Source organism: Macrotis lagotis, chromosome 1 (assembly GCF_037893015.1).
Source record: "Macrotis lagotis isolate mMagLag1 chromosome 1, bilby.v1.9.chrom.fasta, whole genome shotgun sequence".
NCBI lineage: Eukaryota > Metazoa > Chordata > Mammalia > Peramelemorphia > Peramelidae > Macrotis > Macrotis lagotis.
The window spans coordinates 466,721,903-466,728,270 of NC_133658.1; the positions used below are offsets into that span (position 1 = coordinate 466,721,903).

The 6,368-nt window shown below is 38.7% G+C and overlaps 1 pseudogene; it reads right to left on the reverse strand.

The window, feature by feature from the left end:
• Positions 1–5,034: 5,034 nt before the first annotated feature.
• On the reverse strand, positions 5,035–5,907 carry LOC141519596 (glucosamine-6-phosphate deaminase 1 pseudogene; annotated as a pseudogene).
• Between the last annotated feature and the right edge of the window lie 461 nt (positions 5,908–6,368).

The following is a 6,368-nucleotide window of genomic DNA, read 5'->3' on the forward strand; positions in this document are numbered from 1 at the left end:
CTTTTGCTAGTTCCCCTTTTTTCTCCACTCCCTGTCCCTTTCTCCCTTGCCTCTCCCCCCTTTCCCCTTTTAATACTTGAAAGGGTACAAGTTTTTGAAGTTAACTAAGTATGTATAAGTTGATTTTAATTCAAGTCTGATGAGAAGAAGATTCATGTGTGTCTCATCTCCTCTCTTCTTCCCCTCTATTACCATAGGTATTTTGTACCTCTTAGTGTAATGAGATTAACCCCATTCAATCCCCTCCCTCCTCTTGTCTCCCTTTTTAATCAGGTAGTGTTTTTTAGATCATTCTGAGTATCCATCATTTCTACCTAAGTACATTCTATCTATTAGAGTTAAAATTCTTGAGAATTATTAGAGTCTTTCTCTGAAGTGGGGTTCTCAAGCATAGGTCATGAATGCACATCACTTCTGGCTAAGTATATTCTCTCTGTTAGAATTATAATTCTCAAGATTTATGAGAATCTTTTCCCCCCTGCTTGGATATAGCCAATTTCAAATTATTGGATAGCAGCTTTTTTTCTTTTACCACCCCCTCATTTTTTTAACCTTTTCATGAGTCTTTTGGACCTTCTGTTTGATGTCCAAATTTTCTATTTAGCTCTGGTCTTTTCTGGAATTCTTACATTTTGTTAACCTTCCATCTTTTTCCCTGGAGGAGCAGGCTAAGCTTTGCAGGATAGTGGATTCTTGGCTGCATTCCAAGCTTCCTTGTTCTTTGAAATATCTTGTTCTAGCTCCTTCATTCCCTTAATGTTCATTCAGCAAGGTCCTGTGTAATCCTTACTGTGGCTCCGTCATATTTAAATTATTTCTTTCTGGCTGCTTGCAGGATTTTCTTTTTTATCTGATAGTTCTAGAATTTGGCCACAACATTCCTTTGTGTTTTCATTTTAGAATCTTTTTCTGGAGGGTATCGATGTATTCTTTCAATAATTACTTTGCCATCTGGATCCATGATATCAGGGCAATTTACCATCACTAGATCCTGTAATATTAAGTCCAGGCTTTTTTTTTTCTCTTCAAGGTTTGCAGGAAGTCCAATATTTCTCATGGTGTCCCTCCTCAACCTATTTTCGAGGTCAGTGGTTTTGTTGATGAGGTATTTTGCCTTTTCTTCTATTTTTTCTATTTTTTGATTTTGTTTAACAGGCTCTTGCTTTCTCATGAAGTCATTAGTTTCTGCTGACTCCATTCTTTTTTTTTAGGGAGGGGTTTTCTTCATTAACCTTTTTGGAACTCCTTTTCAATTTGATCAATTCTACTTCTGAAAGCTCTTTGCATTTGGCCAGTTGAGGTGTTGAGAGAATTATTTTCTTTTTGCATTTGCCCAATTGAGGACTATGACATTTATTCTCATTTTTGTATTTGTTCAATAGATCTGAGAGATTTAGTCTCATTTTCTATTTTTGCAATTGTGTTTTCTAAGGATTTCTTTTCTTGTTGCAAGGTATTGTTTCTCCCAAATTTTCCAGTTGATTTTTAAACTCCTTCCTTATTTCTTCAAGGAAGTCTTTCTGCGCTGAAGACCAAGTCCTATTCTCCTCAGAGGTTCTAGGTCTCTTTAAGTTAGGGTCTTTTCCTTCCAAGAATTTTTCTATGGATCCACCCTTTCATTGACCCTTCTTCATTTTGCTAAGACCTTGAGTTGAGGAGGGGCTGGTTCACAGAGGTTTAGGATTGCTAGAGGCTTTACTCACTGAGTGCAATTTCTCTGGCTGGCCAGTAGGACATGCTAGTTGCTTTCTCTGGAGTGTCTGTGACCTTGATTGAGTTCTTCTCCCTTATCTTTTTTTTTAGGTTTTTGTAAGGCATATGGGGTTACATGGCTTGCCCAAGGCCACACAGCTAGGTAATTATTAAGTGCCTGAGACTGGATTTGAACCCAGGTACTCCTGACTCCAGGGCCGGTGCTTTATCCACTGTGCCACCTAGCCGCCCCCTTCTCCCTTATCTTGAAGGGAGTTATTGAAGTTATTGAATCCTTTTGCCTTCAATCAATGGTGGGCTTTTTCCTGGGGGGGGAGGTCATCCCTCTCCCTATTATGAGCTGGGCTGGTTCTTCTGCTCACACATTTGTGCCTGAGGCAGAAGTAGACTGTAATTGTTTGTTCTGGGAAGAGGTCTCAGCCACAGCGGAGGCATGGGCTCAGATTTCCTCAGGCCAGAGGAGCACAAAGATGGTGTCCACAGCTCTCCTGCACTGGAACTCTCCCCCCAGTTCTGTTGGCAAGCTCTAGTGTCAGTGCCAACACCAGTGCCTCTGTTCCCTAGTTGACTCAAGCCCCCCCCCCCCATCTAGCCCCACTGTTGATCAAGCAGGTCCTCCTCTTGGACCCTCAGACTCCCTGGCTCCTATTCAGTGCTAATCTGGCTGATCCAGGGCTGATCCGGCCTCTGAGTCCAGACTCACCGCCCCCCCCCCCCCCCCCCGCCCCCGCCAGATTCACCCAAGGTGCTGCGGGAGACAAATCCTGAGGTAGATGTTCTTTCTCCTGGCTTTTCTTTCTGGGTTTCGTGGGCCAGATTTCTGTTAAGAGGTCTGTTTCATATGATAGATGGGGAAAGATCAGGAGACTTTAGACCTGTGCCTGTCTTCTCTCCATCATCTTGGCTGGAAGTTGAGAACCCTTATTTAAACATCAGTGTAAGCTTCTTCCCTGTTAACTTCTGATTTGTCTTTAAGATTAACCTATGTCAGAGACTGAAGAAACTTGATAATCTGAAGAACCATCAATAGGATGCATTAATTTGCTGGTTGTTCTTCTCTATTTAGACACTTAAAACTGTCTAAGTCCTCACATAACTGTAATTAAACTGTAGGTAATTGGTTTAGTTAGAATTTTTAATAGGGCGGCTAGGTGGCATAGTGGATAAAGCACCAGACTTGGAGTCAGGAGTACCTGGGTTCAAATCTGGTCTCAGACACTTAATAATTACCTAGCTGTGTGGCCTTGGGCAAGCCACTTATCCCTGTTTGCCTTGCAAAAAAAAAAAAAGAATTTTTAATAGTTGACTTAGCAACTAAACTAAATGTAACAAGTTAATCCTTTAGCCACAATAAAACTTCATTTCAAACAAAGTAATAAATTCTGTCCTATGGGAGAGAAAGTTGCATTTTCAATCTGAAATCCCGTTTTTAAAATTTTTCTTCTCAAATGCACTATTTTCTTACTATTAAAAAAATTCCTTCTTTAATTTTAAGTTTGAATAAGAATGAAGTTTAGATATAGAATTGGTAAATTATTGAAAGTAGGTGTATATAAAATATTTTAAAATTTCTAGTTCTAAAAAAAACAAACAACTTTGTAACCTGGTATTCAAGTCTTAATAGAAATTTTTTAATAGATGGTTTTCAAAGAAATTTTTTCTTCAATATACTTCCTACATAATAGTAATTGATTTTCAATTTGGGTGGGAAGATTGTACCACTAACACTTCAACTAATTTAAAATTGAGATTAAAGGAAATTGCTGCTATGCTTAGTGGCTGCTTTGTTTTTCAAGACTAATTTCAAGGAGTTTTGTTTGAATATAACTCTTAATAACATGTTTCTTATAAGACATGTTAGATCTTTGCCGAAGGACTTTGAAAATTTTAAAGCACTACATAAATGACTATGAATGCTACTAACTTTATTTTATTTTATTTTTTAGTTTGAATTGCTATCTTTATTTTTCTGACTGAAATGAAAGAAGGTGAAGGGATATGGACAATACTGGAACAAAAACAATTTAACTGATGTTTTTCTAATAACTTTCCAAAGAAATATTAAATTATGAAAGTTGGAAGAGGACAGTAGGTTAAATGACTTGTCCAAGGCTACATGGCTACCCCTAAAATCTAGCACTCTTTCTCATATCAGAAGTGTCAAATAGGTGAGGCCAACCAGATTAAAATATAATTGGGAAATACTTACCAATTCAGTTTTTTTGTCATTACTTTTACAACCCTGGGCAAATTACAGCCTCTTTGTTTTGTTTTTCATCTATATAAATCAGAGGAGCTAAGTAATTAGATGACAAATATGATTTTGAATCTCTAGGCTTATACAAATTTAGTGTGAGTAGCTACAAAACATTTTGTTCAAAGTAAACATGCCAATTTTTTTGTGGGGTAGCATCAAGGAGGAAGTTCATTAATCTTAACCATGTTCCATTTGAAAATATTGAATTTAATAGAAAATATCACATTATAAAAAAATCCATTTATCCATCAGCTTAAAACAGAATTTTTCTAATCTCATATTAGCTAAAATTGAAATACAGGTAGAAAATATAGTATTCAAAAACTTCTGTCAGAGGCACCTGAATCACTCACAAATTTTTTTTCCCCAGTAAAGGAGCCAGTAGTAACTTGTCATAGGCACATAAAAGTGAATGGAATGAGCAACAGTGAAGAGAGAAATAACACTGGGGTATATGACTAGTCATACCTAATAAAGATCCTAGGGAGCAGAGGACAGTCTACCTGGTCTATTGTCACATCTACCACAGTGCCCTATACATTGTCTATAGTGATTGAATATTACATGACCACAAAGTGGAAGGTTTAGCCTTGTAGTCACAAATCTTAAGAGTGAAACATTCTTGTTGTTCCACTAAACCCAACTCTAAGAAGTGAAGGGTATGCTGGGAAAGAGAGAGAAGCAAGACTACCCATGCTACCTATTCTTGTAATCCTGTTGAAGTCCAAAATGCCCACTCTCTACAGGTCTACTTTTTTCATGCTACCATTCTTTTTCTCTCTCCCTGTACCTTGGGGGTACCTGTATTAGTCATTTTCCCTTATTTAGGTAGAAAATAAAGAAAACATACTTCAGAGAAAATTAAATTACAGTATAAAACACCCATTTCTGTAAGCTTCAACCCTTACAACTGAATACAGAATATTCATGTACACTCATTTTCATCAAAGGCAGATAAAACATTGGAGTGGACTGATCAATGAAATAATTTTTTTTCCCTAAAGACCTGTTCCCTCAAAGTCTATATGTCTTTGGGGGATTAGACATCTGGTTCCAAGGGCAAGTTAGTCACTATATGGCTTCTTTGAAGATTGACTTTTCTCAGTTTCTTTTATACTGTACAGTGGTTCCACTAGTTTGTTATGAACAACCATCAACCCTTTGAAATACTTAACAGTTTTCACTTTAAGCTCCAGTGTAGCATCTTCATCACACACAAATACTGCACAGGGATGCTGCTGGAAGGCAGATAAAGTCCACATATGACTAATCCCCTCCTCAATGGCCTTGGGCAGGGCAAATTCCTTGTGGGCTCCCGTAATTAGGACTATAACCTTTCTGGCATCCATGACTGTACCCACACCCACAGTCAGAGCCATCGTCGGGACTTTTGAGAGATCTCCATTGAAGAACCGGGAATTGGCTAGGATGGTATCCATGGCCAGAGTCTTCACTCGAGTTCTAGACACCAGACTCGAGCAAGGTTCGTTGAATGTCATGTGCCCATCAGGACCAATACCTCCAAGATAAAGCTCAATCCCTCCAGGTTCCTTGATCTTCTTTTCAAAAGCATCACATTCTGCCTGCAGATCAGCTGCATTTCCATCAAGGATATGGGTGTTTGTAGGGCAAATGTCAATATGCTTGAAGAAATTGTTCCATATGAAAGAATGGTAGCTCTCAGGATGGTCACATGGGAGGCCCACATACACATCCATGTTAAATGTCTTCACGTACTTGAAGGAGAGGTCCCCATTCTTATAATACTGGATCAGCTTCTTGTAGCACGCAAAAGGAGTACTCCCTGTAGGAAGTCCCAAAATGAAATACTTGTTGGGTCCAGGACCAAACTGAATAATTCGATTTCTAATATATTTGGCAGCCCATTCACTAGCCTGAAGGTAATCTTCTAGAATGATGAGCTTCATTGTGCCCTCCGCTCCACACTGCCCGCTCCTGCACCGCCGGCTCCTGCACTGCCCGCTCCCATGCCACCCGGGCCTCCGCAGGCCACTACTAACTTTAAAGTACTCTTCTGGATTCAACAGAAACTAAAGGTTGTTCCATTGTCACAAACCTTGGTTCATGTAATAGGTTGAGCAGAAAAAACAAATATTTATTAAATACCCACATTGTGCCAGTCACTGAATGGGTGCTTTACAAATATCATCTACTCTGATCATGTGACTCCTAATTGAACTTTGAGAAAAAGAAACTTGACTAAAACTACAGTTTCAGAAGTTGGGGTGGAGTGAACAGAGGAATCATGAAGAGATCAAGGCATGAATTAACATGTAGCAAGGACATACTTTGGCAGGAGAAAGATAGTCTGTGGAGACCTATGCCAAGAATATCTAAAGAGACAATGGAAAAATCTACTTCTAGTATTATTAGTATA